A 17,480-nucleotide genomic window follows, 5' to 3' on the forward strand; every position below is an offset into this window, starting at 1 on the left:
ATGGGCCGGAGAATCGAGCAGGTGACTTAAAATGGCTTTCACGCCAACAGATAGTCCCCGTTCGATTGTCCCAGCCCTCGATGTAATGTGGTTCCCAACTTTAAAAGCCAGGATCCCCATTTACGTCTGCTTGAATATACATATCAGGCATTTACGCTTGATTACTCCCACGTTATTCACATTGCATGGGGTATTCCTTTTACTTTGAAAAATAATTGGAAAGTTCCACCCATTGGATTTGTCAGTAAATTAAAATTTTTTTGATGTGAGTCAAGAACTCTTTACTGGAATAAATCCAGTGCAATTTCCTGAGTATTAAATCAGATGTATCTGAGGAAGGTGGGAATAGAATTACATGTGATTTAAGGAGTATCACAGGACAACACCTTTGAGACTGGTTCTGGGAACAGATTCTATGAACATTTCAAGTCAAATTTATTGAAGGATTTTATTTATAAGCAATGTTAGAAGGATGAGTCTTACTGGCAAAATCTATTTCAGAATTCAGTATATCTCACATCAATGGATAGTTGATCTTGAAGTTAAGGTTCAATTCTCTCTGTTGTGATGACCTTTGCCTTAGAAGCAGTAGGTAAGGAAAATAATCTTTGAAATGCCTGTGTAAGCTGTAATTGTTTTTAAGAATGTTTGAAAATTACATTTGAGAGTTTGCACAAATTTTAAAGGGATTAATTGCAATTTTCTTGGATGATAAACATTGGTCTATGGGACCTGGTGACCCTCGACCTGGAAGCTGTAACAGCAGGATGGCAGTTAAGACCTAAAACTGTATGACCAGACAAAAAGGAGCATTGTGGACAAATGAGGTCTGCAGAAGAGGGGGGAACAGAGAAGGCTCATTTACCTGGGGTTGTATGTGCATAATGCAGTTAAACAGGACAGAAAACTGAAGAAAGAATTAGAGCAGAGATTGTGAATTGGACATTTTATGCTGCTGCTGAATTTTGTGAGAATCGACCAGACCATTTAACATGGTTTATTAAAGACGTGGGCTAAAGGAATCTCTGGGGAATCTGAGCCATCAAGCATGCCACAAATCTAGCTATGGAGGGTCAGGAGTGTGCCATTTGGATGATGACCATATAGCGACCTATGAATGCGACTTGAGGGCAGAATTGACTGAGTGGAAAGGTGAGAGATCCTGGGCGGGATTTACTGGGTGTTCACGCCAGCGGGAAATTCCAGTCCCATGCCGGCGCAAGGGTTTCCCGGCATCAAGGGGTGCTGTCAATGGGAAATCTCGTTGACAATGGCAGGACCTGTAGATCCCACAGGCAGGCGCCCCCCCCCCCCCCCCCCCCCCCCCCCCCCCCAAACATACAGTGGGATGGTTGGTAAATCCTGCCCCCTATGTGCCTGAGGCTGAGATCTTTGAAACTCAATTGTGGTAACATGTCTGTGGGGAGTGATGCAGGTGCTTATGTAAGATGTATCTTTGTTGCATTGGCAACAGAAAGGAAATTTACCTTTTTGCCTGCTAATTTATGTTCAATTTGCATTGGTTATGATTCGCTTTAAAGTAAAAGCTACAAAAAGTGGAATCCTGTTGATAATTTCTTCATTCTGGGGTTATTCAGTTAATTTTGGTTCCCCTGTATGGGGATCGGAACACTCTGGAAACATATTCATTAAAAAGGCATTTTTTCCCCTACGGTTTATGCACAAGGAGCAGCACAATAATAAGATTGGTGCAAAGTGCTGTTTGATCACTACTTCAAACTTCTTGGGCGGGATTCTCTGTCCTGCCGCACCAGTTTTCCGGTGCAGCGTGTCCCCGCCAGCAGCAGGATCCTCCATCCTGCCAACCGACCAATGGGATTTCCCATTGTGGTCAGCCCCACGCCATCGGGAAATCCCCTGGTGTGGGTGCACTGTCAGCGCAACAGAGAATCCCGACAGCGGAGAATCCAGCCCCTTATTTTTCAATAATTCTAATAAAACCTGTGGTAATAATATAACAAACACACTGTGCATTAATGCAGAAGTTGATACTAAGTTTGACATAGTGGGCATTCCTGACCTCAGGATTGCAGGCGTGCAGGGAGGTCTGTGAAAATATCAGGAAACCACATTGGGATGGCTCTCTGACACACTCCCACTGCTGACAAGTTTTCCAGTCGCAAGCAAAGATCTGGAATTCTGGCAACTTTAATTTCATCTATAGCTATTTATAGCTATTACCAATGCTTTAGAAGAAGAGAAACGTGCTCAAAGGTAGCGTCTGCGCTGCTAAGGAAACGCTTATAATGCAGCACATTATAGCTGCAGCAGGAGGATTTGTTTTCATTTGTTCATGGGACACGTCCAGCCCTCATTTCCCTTGAGGGGGCAGTTTAATAATAATAATCTCTATTAGTGTCACAAATAGAGACATTACATTAACACTGTAATGAAGTTACTGTGAAAATCCCTTAGTCACCACACTCTGACACCTGTTCGGGTACACAGAGAGAGAATTCAGAATGTCCAATTCACCTAACAAGTGCATCTTTCGGGACTTGTGAGAGGAAACTGGAGCGCCCGGAAGAAATCCACGCAGCCAATGTGCAGACTCTGCTCAGACAGTGACCCAAGTGGGAATCGAACCTGGGAATCCGCTGTGAAGCAACAGATCTAATCACTGTGCTACTATTGACAGTCAACCGCATTGCTGTAGTCACGTGTCGGTCAGATTTCCTTCCCTAAAGGACATTAGTGAACCAGATGGGTTTTAATGACAATTGACAGTGGTTTCATTGTCATCATTAGACATTTAATTCCAGATTTTTTATTGAATTCAAATTTCACCATTTACAGTGCGGGATTCGAACCCAGGTCCCCAGAGTATTACCCTGGGTTTCTGGTTTACTAGTCCAATGACAATACCACTACGCCACCGCCTCCTCCAGTCTTAATCATAGCTTTTCATTACAAAAGCTAAGCTTTGATCACGCATTTATATAAAAGTATCCAAACTTCACTGTGGCATGTTCTCTGATCAGCCTTGCCTCTCTAAAGATTTTTGGTGATGTGGGATGGAGAGATTACTGTCATTACACCACTCCACTAGGTTCTCTATCTCCCTCCTGTATTCTGACTCATACTGCCTGAACTAATCACCACGCAAGATTAATCGATCTGTTTCAATAGCGGCCATTATGGTTAATAGACGTGAAACATCGAGACCCAAATTGAGAGAAAGTGTCACCCCGCACTTCCATTCTCATTTCTAATTTCCCTGCTCTTTCGGACTTTAACCAGTTTATTTCTTAACCATAAGTTGAAGATGACCTCTTTCCAGCTGCTGCTTGTCGTTCGCCCACCCCATGGGCTGGATTCTCCGTTTGGGAGACTAGGACCCCATGCCGACATGAAAAGGGTGGTGTTTTATGTCAGGAAAACTGGCGCAAAACGGTCACCGATTCCCTGCTCCAGGGGGTCTATCAGCCAGGCAGCGTAGAGCTCCCAGCTCCAGCTGCCGATACGGCTCGGAGCACTGCCGGGTCCGTGGCTGCGCATGCGCATGGCGGCGGCCTGCAGCGGCTGCGCTGTGCATCATGGTGGACACAGCATGCGGACCCGGACCGCAAAAATAGTTCCCCCCTTTGGCCGGCTCGTGTGCTCCAGACTGCCCCCCCCAGTACCCCCCGCCCTGAATAAAGCCCCCCTGCCCACGGATTGGCCCTTCTCGACTGTGGCAGCACTGGACTGAGTCTGCGGCCGCCACGCTGAGTTCCCGACGGGTGAGACCACACGTGTCCCACGCCATCAGAAACCCGGTTGGCTGGGGATGGAGCATCGCGGGATGGGCCTCAGGCATTGGCCTCAGGCCCTGGATACGATGTGCAGCGTATTCCCAGAGTACACCGCTTTTCAGGGGGCGGAGCATCGCGAAAGCGGTGCTGCCCCCGATTTTGTGCGTCATCGGGGATCCTCCACCCAGTTGCCGAGTGCAATTTCGGCTTCGGGGATCGGAGAATCCAGCCCATGTTTCTGCATTCTCCATTTCCTCAGCCACTCTTATGCTTCAGTTGTACAGGGCATTAGTGAGACCACATTTGAAGTACCATGTATAGTATTGGTCAACTTATTTAAAGAAGGATGTAAATGCATTGGAAGCAGTTCACAGAATGTTTACCAGACTTAATACCTGGAATGGGTGGATTATCTTATGAGGAAAAGTTGGGCAACCTGGGTTTGTATCCATTGAAGTTTAGAAGAGTAAGAGGCGACTTGAATGAAACATTAAAAATCCTGAGGGGTCTTAACAGGCTGGATGTGGAGAGGATGATTCCTCTTGTGGGAGAGTATAGAACTAGGGTTCACTGTTTTAAGGGTCGATCTTTTAAAATGGAGATGAGGTGAAGTTTTCTCTCTCAGAGGGTCATGGGAATTTGATAGGTTATTGGGCATAGATGGGATGCAGATTTGAGGTTACTATCAGATTGGCCATGATCTTACGAAATGCGGAGCAAGTTCGAGGGGCCGAGTGGCTTACTGTGCTCCTTGTTTGTATGTCAGGAGTTAACACTAAAATGCTCATAACATTTAGTAGATTTTTTTTGAGTAGTTTTAGTTGTTATTTTGGAAGATTACTCAAGCATGCCAAGATGAATGGTACAATGGAATGTTTCCCGAAAGAAGTGCTGATCAAGAAGGCCCCAAGGGGTCATGAAATATCTTTAGCAAACAGGGTTAAGGAAAATCCCAAAGCGTTTTATTCATATATAAGGAGCAAGAGGGTAACTGGAGAAAGGGTTGGCCCACTCAAGGACAAAGGAGGAAAGTTATGCGTGGAGTCAGAGAAAATAGGTGAGATTCTTAACGAGTACTTTGCATCGGTATTCACTGAGGAGAGGGACATGATGGGTGTTGAGGTTAAGGATGGATGTTTAAATACTCTCGGTCAAGTCGGCATAAGGAGGGAGGATGTGTTGGGTATTCTAAAAGGCATTAAGGTGGACAAGTCCCCAGGTCCGGATGGGATCTATCCCAAGTTACTGAGGGAAGTGAGAGAGGAAATAGCTGAGGCCGTAACAGATATCTTTGCAGCATCCTTGAACACAGGTGAGGTACCGAAGGACTGGAGAATTGCCAATGTTGTCCCCTTGTTTAAGAAGGGTAGCAGGGATAATCTAGGTAATTATAGACCGGTGAGCCTGACGTCAGTGGTAGGGAAGCTGCTGGAGAAGATACTGAGGGATAGCATCTATTCCCACTTGGAAGAAAATGGGCTTATCAGTGATAGGCAACATGGTTTTGTGCAGGGAAGGTCGTGTCTTATCAACTTAATATAATTCTTTTTTTAAATATAAATTTAGAGTACCCAGTAATTTTTTCCAATTAAGGGGCAATTTAGCATGGCCAATCCACCTATCCTGCATATCTTTTGGGTTGTGGGGGTGAAACCCACGCAGACACGGGTAGAATGCGCAAACTCAGACAGTGACCCAGGGCCGGGATTCGAACCCGGGTCCTCAGCGCCGTAGGCAACAATGCTAACCACTGCGTCGCCGTGCTGCCCTAACTTAATAGAATTCTTTGAGGAAGTGACAAAGTTGATTGATGAGGGAAGGGCTGTAGATGTCATATACATGGACTTCAGTAAGGCATTTGATAAGGTTCCCCATGGTATGCTGATGGAGAAAGTGAAGGCTCATGGGGCCCAGGGTGTACTAGCTAGATGGATAAAGAACTGGCTGGGCAACAGGAGACAGAGTGTAGTAGTGGAAGGGAGTTTCTCAAAATGGAGCACTGTGACCAGTGGTGTTCCACAGGGATCCGTGTTGTTTGTGATATACATAAATGATCTGGAGGAAGGTAGAGGTGGTCTGATTAGCAAGTTTGCAGATGACACTAAGATTGGTGGAGTAGCAGATAGTGAAGGGGACTGTCAGGGAATACAGCAGAATATAGATAGATTGGAGAGTTGGGCGGAGAAATGGCAGATGGAGTTCAATCCGGGCAAATGCGAGGTGATGCATTTTGGAAGATCCAATTCAAGAGCGAAATATACGGTAAATGAAAAAGCCCTGGGGAAAAATTGATGTACAGAGAGATCTGGGTGTTCAGGTCCATTGTACCGTGAAGGTGGCTGCGTAGGTCGATAGAGTGGTCAAGAAGGCATACGGCATGCTTTCCTTCATTGGAAGGGGTATTGAGTACAAGAGTTGGCAGGTCATGTTACAGTTGTATAAGACTTTGGTTCGGCCACATTTGGAATACTGCGTATAGTTCTGGTCACCACATTACCAAAAGGATGTGGATCCTTTGGAGAAGGTGCAGAGGAGGTTCACCAGGATGTTGCCTGGTGTGCTGGGCGCTAGCTATGAAGAGAGGTTGAGTAGATTAGGTTTATTTTCATTAGAGGGGGGACCTCTTTGAGGTCTACAAAATCATGAGAGGTATAGACAGGGTGGATAGCAAGAAGCTTTTTCCCAGAGTGCGGGACTTAATTACTAGGGGTCACGAGTTCAAGGTGAGAGGGGAAAAGTTTAAGGGAGATATGCGTGGTAAGTTCTTTACGCAGAGGGTGGTGGGTGCCTGGAACGCATTGCCGGCGGAGGTGGTAGAGGTGGGCACAATAGCGTCATTTAAGATGCATCTAGACAAATACATGAATGGGGAGGGAGCAGAGGGATACAGATCCTTCGAAAATAGCGACAGTTTTAGATACAGGATCTGGATCGGCGCAGGCTTGGAGGGCCGAAGGGCCTGTTACTGTGCTGTAATTTTTCTTTGTTCTTTATCTTACTGACCACATCCATAATCCAAGCCATGTCCAGTCACAATCGTCAACCTGTCAGTAACTCCAGGCCAGGCACGCTGACATCTGATCCCATCTGAGATTTCAGCCACCACTCATCTACCAGGAGCATGGCTGGAAGTTTCCTTAGATTGACTTGTGTTCCAATACCACAGCTTGACCCAAAGTTCGGCTGAAATCTACTTGAGTAAACTGAGGTTTTTATTGCACTTCTGCAGAAATTGGTTGTGTTGGTGGAGGTGGTGTTCCAAAGAAATATTGACAGATTTAAATAGAGACAGTCTCTAATGCATTTTCTTATGTGCACAAGAAACATAGTCATCCAGAACTGTGATTCCTGCGGCTGGTTTAACCATGTCAGGTGATACATAAATCATTTGAGAATTGTGGTAATATCTGAGCTAAATTGCAATCAACCACATTTCTGGCTTTAGCGTCAAATGCCAACATGGAGATAAGATTGTGGAAAACACATGAGCCTGAATTTTCTCCCAGGATCCTGAGGGCAGAGCCCCCCCCGAACGTAAAGGGCGTTCAGATTGAGGCCCTTCCCGCCCAAGATCGATGGTGAAGATTTTTCTGCTTGGCACCCTGGTGGCTGGGCTTTCCGTCCAAGACACTATCCGTCCCATCGTAAAACTGTGTTGGGGCAGGCGCGAACCTGGAACGCAGGGTGGAATCCAGTTCATGTTGTTTTACACCCCTCATCCCGCCTCCTCACCACCTCGGGCCCCACCCACCTGCTGAAAACAAATTCCAGGTAAAACACCTGAATAAAAATAATATAATATAATCCAGATTGTTTCTGGAGAATTTAGGGTTGTAACTGGTGACATGAATGTTTAGATCTTTTGATCCTTCTCTGCCATTGCCTGCAACTGGAGCTGGGACCTAAGATGATTATATAATGTGGGTGGAAATATATGTGACATCTTCCCTAACTGTACTTGACATTAAAGGGGTAATTTCTAAATTTTGCACTCTCAACATTTTCCTCACCTATTGGGGGCAGAATTGAGAAATCAGGGCTTGTGCTACATGTTATTGCTTGACGTCTGTCTGACAAATCCTGCATGAACGCAAAATACTGCAGAGTCTGCAAATCTAAAATAAAAACAGGAAATGCTGGGTAGGCTCAGTAGGTCTGGCAGTTTCTTTTAAGAGAAAAACAGAAGATGCAATCTAACCGGATGGGAACAGAGTTCCAGAATGTGTGCGATTAGCCGGGTGTTTGCGAGAAAAACCACCCGATCTACCGGGACTCTGGTTTGATTCAGGGCCTCAGTGGGGAACTCCCCAATGAAGCTGCATTTAGTCTAATTTCCTGCATTGAGGAGCTCCACTTGCCGGACCTCCTCAATGCAGGGAGGGATCCAATCTCCCGATTCCGGACCCCGCCCCTGATGTGACCCCCGAACTGCCCCACAAAGCCCCAATTCACCCATAAGGGGGTCCTTGGGGGGCCCCCACCATTCAGGGCACTCCCGGGTCCAATCCCTGGCACAGGAAAAATGTCAGCCTGACACCACCCCTAAGAGCTGGCAGTGCCACCTCAGCAGTGCCAGACTGGCACCCAGATGGCAGCCTGACGGTGCCAAAGTGCCCAGGTGGCACCAGAAGAGGGCAAGCACCTGGGGCCTCCAATCCCCCGGGGAACCCCACGTGTGCCGTTCCTCTGGTCCTTGTTTGTGGAGACCAACACTGAACAGCACTTGCCTGAGATCTCCGAGGTGAGAGGGTTAGATCTACGCCTCGTGTAGATCATGGGAGAGCGTATTAGAGTAAGACTAGCTGTCTCACTCGAATACGCAAATTTGCACAATGGGCGGGATTCAGATTGCGACGTCGATCCCGTGAGACGTGGCATGTTGCGTAGATCTCAGAAGAGGTTTTTCCCAAGGGCGGCATGGTGGCACAGTGGTTAGCACTGCTGCCTAAGGCGCTGAGGTCCCAGGTTCGATACCGACCCTAGGTCACTGTCCGTATGGAGTTTGCACATTCTCCCCGTGTTTGCATGGGTTTCACCCCACAACCTAAAGATGTGGAGGTTAGGTGGTTTGGCCACGCTAAATTGCCCCTTAATTGGAAAAAAAAATAATTGGATACTCTTTAAAAAAAAGAAGAGGGTTCTCCCAGCATCTACCAGCCGTGCTGCTTTTTGGGTGCAATGCGGCTGGTAGATCGCGCCCAGAGTTAACATTTCAAGTTGATGACCTTTTGCTGTTCTTTTTTTAAATAAATTTAGAGTACCAATTATTTTTTCCTAATTAAGGGGCAATTTAGCGTGGCCAATCCACCTAGCCTGTACATCTTTGGATAGTGGAGGTGAGACCCATGCAGACACGGGGAGAATGTGCAAATTCCACACGGACAGAGACCCAGGACTGAGGTCGAACCTGGGTCCTCGATGCCATGAAGCAGCAGTGCTGACCACTGTGCACCGTGCCGTCCTACCTTTTAACAGTTCTGACAAAAGTTAATCGATCTAAAATTTGACCTCTGCATCTCTCTTCAAAAGACTCTCTGCCAGACTATCTTGAGTGTTTCCAGCATTTTCTGTTTATATTGCATGAGCAGCACACACCTCCATTTCTGAGTTTCGCTCCCCACCAGAAGCAGCAAGTCAGGAAAAGAAAAAATGAAGGAATGCTTGCTTTTCTTCACTGAAAATGCAGTCAAGTTTCAGCCGGTGACTAATTTGTAGTTTGATTCCAAAATGCAAAACAAAAAAAATTTTGGCTGGAGGTTGGTTTTACTGGAATAATAATGCAAAAAACTTCTGCATCATCATTAAAATTGACATAGTGATGAGAATTGGAGTGAGGCAGCTGTGCATATAAGTTTGATTCAAAACCATCAACATCTGCAGCTGGCAATCTGAAAGTTCCTGGGGACCTTGTAGACTCTAAAGTGTGCTTATCTGTTTCCTGGTCTTGTTATTATTGCTTAGGTGTAACTTTATACCCCATTGGTTTCAGTGAACGATATTGCTCCCATTTCTTGGGACAGCTGTGTCAGCATGCCAAAGACGAATTCTTGGGTTTCTTGTGCTTCGTGTTAATTTTCATATTGTGCAAAGGAATACAAAAAATTATTCAGAACATTATCAGCTATTTATCAACTGGGGCAGAGATCACACCATATTGAAGGCTTTCGAGTGAATGCTTGGTCCACGTGATCATGTGAGGGCGGCACAGTAGCACAGTGGTTAGCACAGTTGCTTCACAGCTCCAGGGTCCCAGGTTCAGTTCCCAGCTTGGGTTACTGTCTGTGCGCAGTCTGCAGGTTCTCCCCGTGTGTGCGTGGGTTTCCTCAGGGTGCTCCGGTTTTCTCCCACAGTCCAAAGGTGTGTAGGTTAGGTGGATTGGCCATTCTAAATTGCCCTTAGTGTTCAAAAAGGTTAGGTGGGGTCACTGGGTTAGGGTGGAGGTGTGGGCTTAAGTGGGGTGCTCTTTCCAAGAGCCGGTGCAGACTCGATGGGCCGAATTGCCTCCTTCTGCACTGTAAATTCTATGATCTATGATCTCCTGGATTGGTTTCAATTAGCTGAGCGGGTTGGAGGGGTATTTTATAGATTATTTTTCCCCTTTTGTACCTGGGTTTTATCTCTCCTTTTTCCTCTGATAGGATAGATTCATAGATGTTTACAGTGCAGAATAGGCCTTTCGAACAATTGTGTCCCTGCCAAACAACAAAGATCTGACTACACTAACCCTATTTTCCAGCGCTTGGTCCATAGCCCTGGAAGTTATGGCAGCCCAAGTGAATATCTAAATGCTTTTTAAAGTTCCGAGCGCCTCTGACTCAACCACCCTTTCAGACAATGGCCGTGATTTTCTGACCCGACCGACCCATTTTCTGTCGCAACGCACCCCCGCCGGCAGCCGGCCAATGGGGTTTCCCATTGTGGTCACCCCTACATTGTCGGGAAATCCGCGGGAATCAACAGAGAATCCCACCCAATGTGTTTCAGACTCCCATCCCCATTTGGGTGAAATGATTTCTCAACTCACCTTATAGCCTTAGACTTCTACCTTAAACCTATTCCTCCGAGTTATTGACCCCTCTACTATTGGAAAAAGTGCCTTCCTATCCATCCTATCTATGCCCCAGATAATCTTAGACACCTGTATCAGGCCCCCTCTCAACCTTTGCTGCTCCAAGGAAAACAGCCCCAGCCTGTCTTTCCTCAAACCCTCCAGCCCAGGTAGCATCCTGGTAAATCTACACCCTCTCCAGTGCAATCACATCCTTCCAATAATGTGATAACCAGGTCTGCACACAGTATTCCAGTTGTGGCCGAAACAGCATTTTATACATTCCAGAATGACCGCACTGCTTTTGTATTCTATGCCTTGACTAATAAAGGCAAGTATCCCATATGCCTTCTTAACCACCTTATCTACCTGTCCTGCCACCTTCGGGAATCTGCAGACATGCACTCCAAGGTCCCTAACATTCATTTAAAAAAAAAATGTTTTTATTCTCCATTTTCACATTTTCCTTCAAAATTTACACCCCACCAACAGACAGTAAACGGTAACAAATACAAAATCAATCCCCTTAACAATAACAACGATCCCATCCTCCCACCACCCAAACAACGGCCCACCTGTCAATATATGCATCCAATAAAACAAACCCTCCCACGGTGGAAACAAAAAACAAAGGAGAAAAAGAAAAAGGAGTCCGGGACCGCCCATGGTCACCATTAACCTATAGAGTCCACTCCCCCCCTTCCCCCCCTGCACCCAATGCCATCCAACCTCCAAAAGAGTGTGGTGGTATGATTAGCATAGCTGCCTGCCATTGGTGCAGAACACCGGCTTACCATTGACCCTGGTCGGTCATGTGCCTCTCGACCGGTTGGTTGAGACCAGTCATGTGACGGCTCCCCGATTGGTCGAGAGGCTGAGTTAACCCCGCCTCCAGGGCGGAGTATAAATACCCAGTACTCCCGGCGGTCGTCCTTATATTGTAATCGACCGCAGGGCTAACATCTAGCTGATTAAATCCATACTTTTGTCCAGCAACTCGTCTCGCGTTCAATTGATGGTACATCAATTTAATCAGCTAGAAATTTGAAGATGGAGCTCCGGATCAAGCCCGAATGCCTCTGCATCAGCCCGCAAACTCCGAACGCATCGGAAATCTTCAAGCATTGGCTGGCGTGTTTCGATGGCTACCTGGCGACCGCAAGCAGCCCCCCCACCATGGCACAGAAGCTTCATATTCTCCATTCCAGCGTGGGCATGGCGGCCTACGTGATGATAGGGGAAGAAAAAGAGTACGACGCGGCCATGGATAAGCTGAAAGGACAGTTTCTTAAGCCGGTGAACCGAGTGTTCGCCTGACATCTGCTGGCTACCAGACAACAGTTCCCCGGTGAGTCCTTAGACGATTTTTACCAGGCCCTCGCTGTCCTGGGGAGGAATTGCGCCTGCCTCCAAGTTTCAGCCACTGAGCACATGGATCTTTTGATCAGAGATGGTTACGTGGCTGGGATGCAGACCCCGGCTATCCGCCAGCGGATGCTGGAAAAAGACGACCTCAGCCTAACTGAGGCACGGACTCTCTCCACCTCCCTGGAGGTCGCCGACTTAAACGCCCGCGCCTATGTCCCCAGCCACGCTGCAGCGCCCTGGGCCTCCTGGCACGCTTCCCCACCGCCACCCGCCGCTCCCGACCCCCTTCCGGCCAGCGGCCCCGACAAGTCCGCGGGGCCCCGCTGCTATTTCTGTGGGTTCGCCAAACACCCTCGCCCGCTCCGCCCTTTGTAAGAGCTGCGGGAAGAAGGGCCATTTTTCGTCGGTCTGCCAGGCCATATCGGTCGCTGTTGTGCCGCGCAGCGACCGAGGATCCCCTCCTCCGGGCCCTTCTGGGCCCTTCCAGTGCACCGCGCCAATCTCTCCCCCCCCTGCCCCCGGGCCCCTGCGCCCGGCCTGCGCGCCTCTCTGACCCCGCTCTCAGCCGTTCCGATCGGCCCGCCGGCACCGCTAACTCCGCCCCCAGCAACCACGAGGGTCCTGCGGGTGCCGCCATCTTGGGCCCCAGACGCCACGAGCGGGTCCTGGGCGTCGCCATCTTGGGGCCCCGACTCCACGTGCGGGTCCTGGGCACCGCCATCTTGGGGCCCCGACTCCACGTGCGGGTCCTGGGTGCCGCCATCTTGGGGCCCCGACTCCACGTGCGGATCCTGGGCGCCGCCATCCTGGACTGGCACACAAGGTCCTGTCAGCACCTACTCGGCCGACGACGATGACGACGATGGATCTTCTCCATGGCTCGCGGCCATTCAGCTCGACCAGTCACGGCCACGCACGCTCGCCAAAACAACGACGCTGATCCACCTCAACGGCCAAGAGACAGGCTGCCTGCTGGACTCCGGGAGCACGGAAAGCTTTGTTCACCCTGCCACGGTAAGATGCTGCGCGCTCCCTGTCCACCCTGTAAAACACAAAATCGGGTTAGCCTCAGGTTCGCACTCCGTCCGCATCACCGGGTGCTGCATCGCGGACCTCACGGTCCAAGGGAAGGTTTTAAAAAATTATAAACTCCTTATCCTCCCCGACCTTTGCGCACCGGAACTCCTAGGACTGGACTTCCAGTGCAACCTGCAGAGCTTGACCTTCCAATTCGGCGGCCCTATATCCCCCCTCACTGTCTGCAGCATCGCGTCCCTCAAAGTGGACCCCCCTCCTTGTTTGCTAATCTCACCCCCGATTGCAAACCCGTCGCGACCCGGAGCAGACGGTACAGCGCCCAGGACCGGACCTTCAACAGGTCCGAGGTCCAGAGGTTGCTGAAGGAAGGGGTCATCGAGGGCAGCAACAGTCCCTGGCGAGCCCAAGTGCTGGTGGTCCGGACTGGGGAGAAAAACCGGATGGTCATCGACTATAGCCAGACCATCAACCAGTTTACGCAACTGGACGCGTATCCTCTCCCCCGTCTTTCCGCCATGGTAAACGAGATTGCGAAATACAAAGTCTTCTTCACTGTGAACCTCAAGTCCGCTTATCACCAGCTCCCCATCCGCGCGAGTGACCGCAAGTACACCGCGTTCGAGGCTGATGGGCGCCTCTACCACTTCCTCAGGGTTCCATTCGGTGTCACCGGGGGTCCCGGTCTTCCAACGGGAGATGGACCGAATGGTCGACAAGTACGGATTACGGGCTACCTTTCCGTATCTTGATAATGTCACCATCTGCGGCCACGACCAGCAGGACCATGACATCAACCTCCGAAAATTCCTCCAAACCGCAAAACTCCTTAACCTAACTTACAATAAGGAAAAGTGCGTGTTTAGCACCGATCGTCTAGCCATCCTTGGCTACGTAGTGCGTAACGGAGTGATAGACCCAGACCCTGAACGCATGCACCCCCTAATGGAACTCCCTCTCCCCAATACCCTCAAATCCCTTAAATGCTGCTTGGGTTTCTTCGCTTACAACGCCCAATGGGTTCCCAATTATGCCGACAAGGCCCGTCCCCTCATTCAGTCCACGACCTTCCCGCCGTCGTCAGAGGCCTGCCAGGCCTTTAGCCGCATCAAACCAGACATCGCAAAGGCCATGATGCGTGCCATCGACGAGTCCCTCCCCTTCCAGGTCGAGAGCGACGCATCAGAAATAGCTCTGGCGCCACCCTGAACCAAGCGGGCAGACCCGTGGCCTTCTTCTCCAGAACCCTCCAGGCTTCCGAACTCCGCCACGCCTGAGTGGAAAAGGAAGCCCAGGCCATAGTCGAAGCTGTGCGACATTTGAGGCACTATTTGGCCGGCAGGAAGTTTACCCTCCTCACAGACCAACGGTCAGTAGCCTTCATGTTCGATAATGCACAGAGGGGCAAGATTAAGAACGACAAGATTTTACGGTGGCGGATCGAGTTGTCCACGTACAACTACGATATCTTGTATCGTCCTGGGAAGCTCAATGGACCTCCTGATGCCCTGTCCCGCGGTACCTGCGCCAGCGCGCAGATAGACCGCCTCCGCTCCCTCCACGCGGACCTCTGCCATCCAGGGGTGACCCGTTTCTATCATTTCATAAAGACCCGCAACCTACCCTACTCCATCGAGGAAATCAGGACAGTAACCCGTGACTGCCACATCTGCGCAGAGTGCAAACCGCAATTCTACCGCCCCGAGCGCGCGTATCTGATCAAAGCATCCCGCCCCTTCGAACGTCTTAGCATTGACTTCAAGGGGCCCCTTCCCTCTAGCAACCGCAACATTTACTTCCTGACGGTGATCGATGAATACTCCCGCTTCCCCTTCGCCATTCCCTGCCCTGACATGACCACATCGACCGTCATTAAGGCCCTCCTCTCCATCTTCTCCCTGTTCGGCTACCCCGCGTACATACATAGCGATCGGGGGTCCTCCTTTATGAGCGACGAGCTGCGTCAATTCCTGCTCAGCAGGGGCATTGCCTCTAGCAGGACGACCTGCTATAACCCTCGGGGTAATGGACAGGTCGAGCGGGAGAATGGTACCATCTGGAAGACCATACTACTGGCCCTCCGGTCCAGAGATCTCCCTATTTCCCGATGGCAAGAGGTTAACCCCGATGCCCTACATTCTATCCGCTCCCTCCTCTGTACCACAACAAATCAGACACCTCATGAACGTCTTCTTGTTTTCCCCAGGAAGTCATCCTCCGGATCCCCTCTCCCGACGTGGCTGGCCGCCCCCGGACCCATCTTGCTCCGGAAGCATGTGCGGGTGCACAAGTTCGACCCATTGGTGGAACAAGTCCAGTTACTCCATGCTAACCCGCAGTATGCGTACGTGGAGTACCCCGACGGTCAGCAGGACACGGTGTCCCTCCGGGACCTGGCACCCGCTGGCGTGCGGCCCTTCACCACAGAACCCCCCCCCCTGTTATTTTTCCCCCAGCGCCCCACCCAGACCACCCCTCCCCCATCCATGGCGTCTCCACCACCAGCCCGGGTTACGGAGACAGTTCAAGGACCATCGCTCCCGGAGTCCTGGACATCAGCTGAACCACCACCATCGGCTGAACCAACGTCACCAACTCCACTGCGGCGGTCTGCCAGGACGTCACGGGCAACGAAAAGGCTGATCGATTCCATTTAACTTTCAACACCACCATGGACCTTGTATGGACAGTATGCACTGTTGTTAAGTGTCTGGGCCAGTGGGAAGCCAAGGATAATTTTTTTTTTCCTTCTCTCCTTACTACTCATACCACCAGTTCTCTCCCCCCCCACCCCCCAATCTCTCGTTGACACCCCCCCCCCCCGGGTTTCTTTCTCCGCAAGGGGTGAATGTGGTGGTATGACTAGCATAGCTGCCTGCCACTGGTGCAGAACACCGGCTTACCATTGACCCTGGTCGGTCATGTGCCTCTCGACCGGTTGGTTGAGACCAGTCATGTGACGGCTCCCCGATTGGTCGAGAGGCTGAGTTAACCCCGCCTCCAGGGCGGAGTATAAATACCCAGTACTCCCGGCGGTCGTCCTTATATTGTAATCGACCGCAGGGCTAACATCTAGCTGATTAAATCCATACTTTTGTCCAGCAACTCGTCTCGCGTTCAATTGATGGTACATCAATTTAATCAGCTAGAAATTTGAAGATGGAGCTCCGGATCAAGCCCGAATGCCTCTGCATCAGCCCGCAAACTCCGAACGCATCGGAAATCTTCAAGCATTGGCTGGCGTGTTTCGATGGCTACCTGGCGACCGCAAGCAGCCCCCCCACCATGGCACAGAAGCTTCATATTCTCCATTCCAGCGTGGGCATGGCGGCCTACGTGATGATAGGGGAAGAAAAAGAGTACGACGCGGCCATGGATAAGCTGAAAGGACAGTTTCTTAAGCCGGTGAACCGAGTGTTCGCCTGACATCTGCTGGCTACCAGACAACAGTTCCCCGGTGAGTCCTTAGACGATTTTTACCAGGCCCTCGCTGTCCTGGGGAGGAATTGCGCCTGCCTCCAAGTTTCAGCCACTGAGCACATGGATCTTTTGATCAGAGATGGTTACGTGGCTGGGATGCAGACCCCGGCTATCCGCCAGCGGATGCTGGAAAAAGACGACCTCAGCCTAACTGAGGCACGGACTCTCTCCACCTCCCTGGAGGTCGCCGACTTAAACGCCCGCGCCTATGTCCCCAGCCACGCTGCAGCGCCCTGGGCCTCCTGGCACGCTTCCCCACCGCCACCCGCCGCTCCCGACCCCCTTCCGGCCAGCGGCCCCGACAAGTCCGCGGGGCCCCGCTGCTATTTCTGTGGGTTCGCCAAACACCCTCGCCCGCTCCGCCCTTTGTAAGAGCTGCGGGAAGAAGGGCCATTTTTCGTCGGTCTGCCAGGCCATATCGGTCGCTGTTGTGCCGCGCAGCGACCGAGGATCCCCTCCTCCGGGCCCTTCTGGGCCCTTCCAGTGCACCGCGCCAATCTCTCCCCCCCCCTGCCCCCGGGCCCCTGCGCCCGGCCTGCGCGCCTCTCTGACCCCGCTCTCAGCCGTTCCGATCGGCCCGCCGGCACCGCTAACTCCGCCCCCAGCAACCACGAGGGTCCTGCGGGTGCCGCCATCTTGGGCCCCAGACGCCACGAGCGGGTCCTGGGCGTCGCCATCTTGGGGCCCCGACTCCACGTGCGGGTCCTGGGCACCGCCATCTTGGGGCCCCGACTCCACGTGCGGGTCCTGGGTGCCGCCATCTTGGGGCCCCGACTCCACGTGCGGGTCCTGGG

The 17,480-nt window shown here is 50.7% G+C and overlaps 1 protein-coding gene across 1 annotated transcript in view; it reads left to right on the forward strand.

The window, feature by feature from the left end:
* The window catches only part of colec12 (collectin sub-family member 12), a 248,879-nt gene that overhangs the window by 22,231 nt on the left and 209,168 nt on the right, over positions 1 to 17,480 (forward strand). The gene's annotated exons all lie outside the window — the stretch shown is intronic.

This window comes from Scyliorhinus canicula, chromosome 10 (genome assembly GCF_902713615.1).
Source record: "Scyliorhinus canicula chromosome 10, sScyCan1.1, whole genome shotgun sequence".
NCBI lineage: Eukaryota > Metazoa > Chordata > Chondrichthyes > Carcharhiniformes > Scyliorhinidae > Scyliorhinus > Scyliorhinus canicula.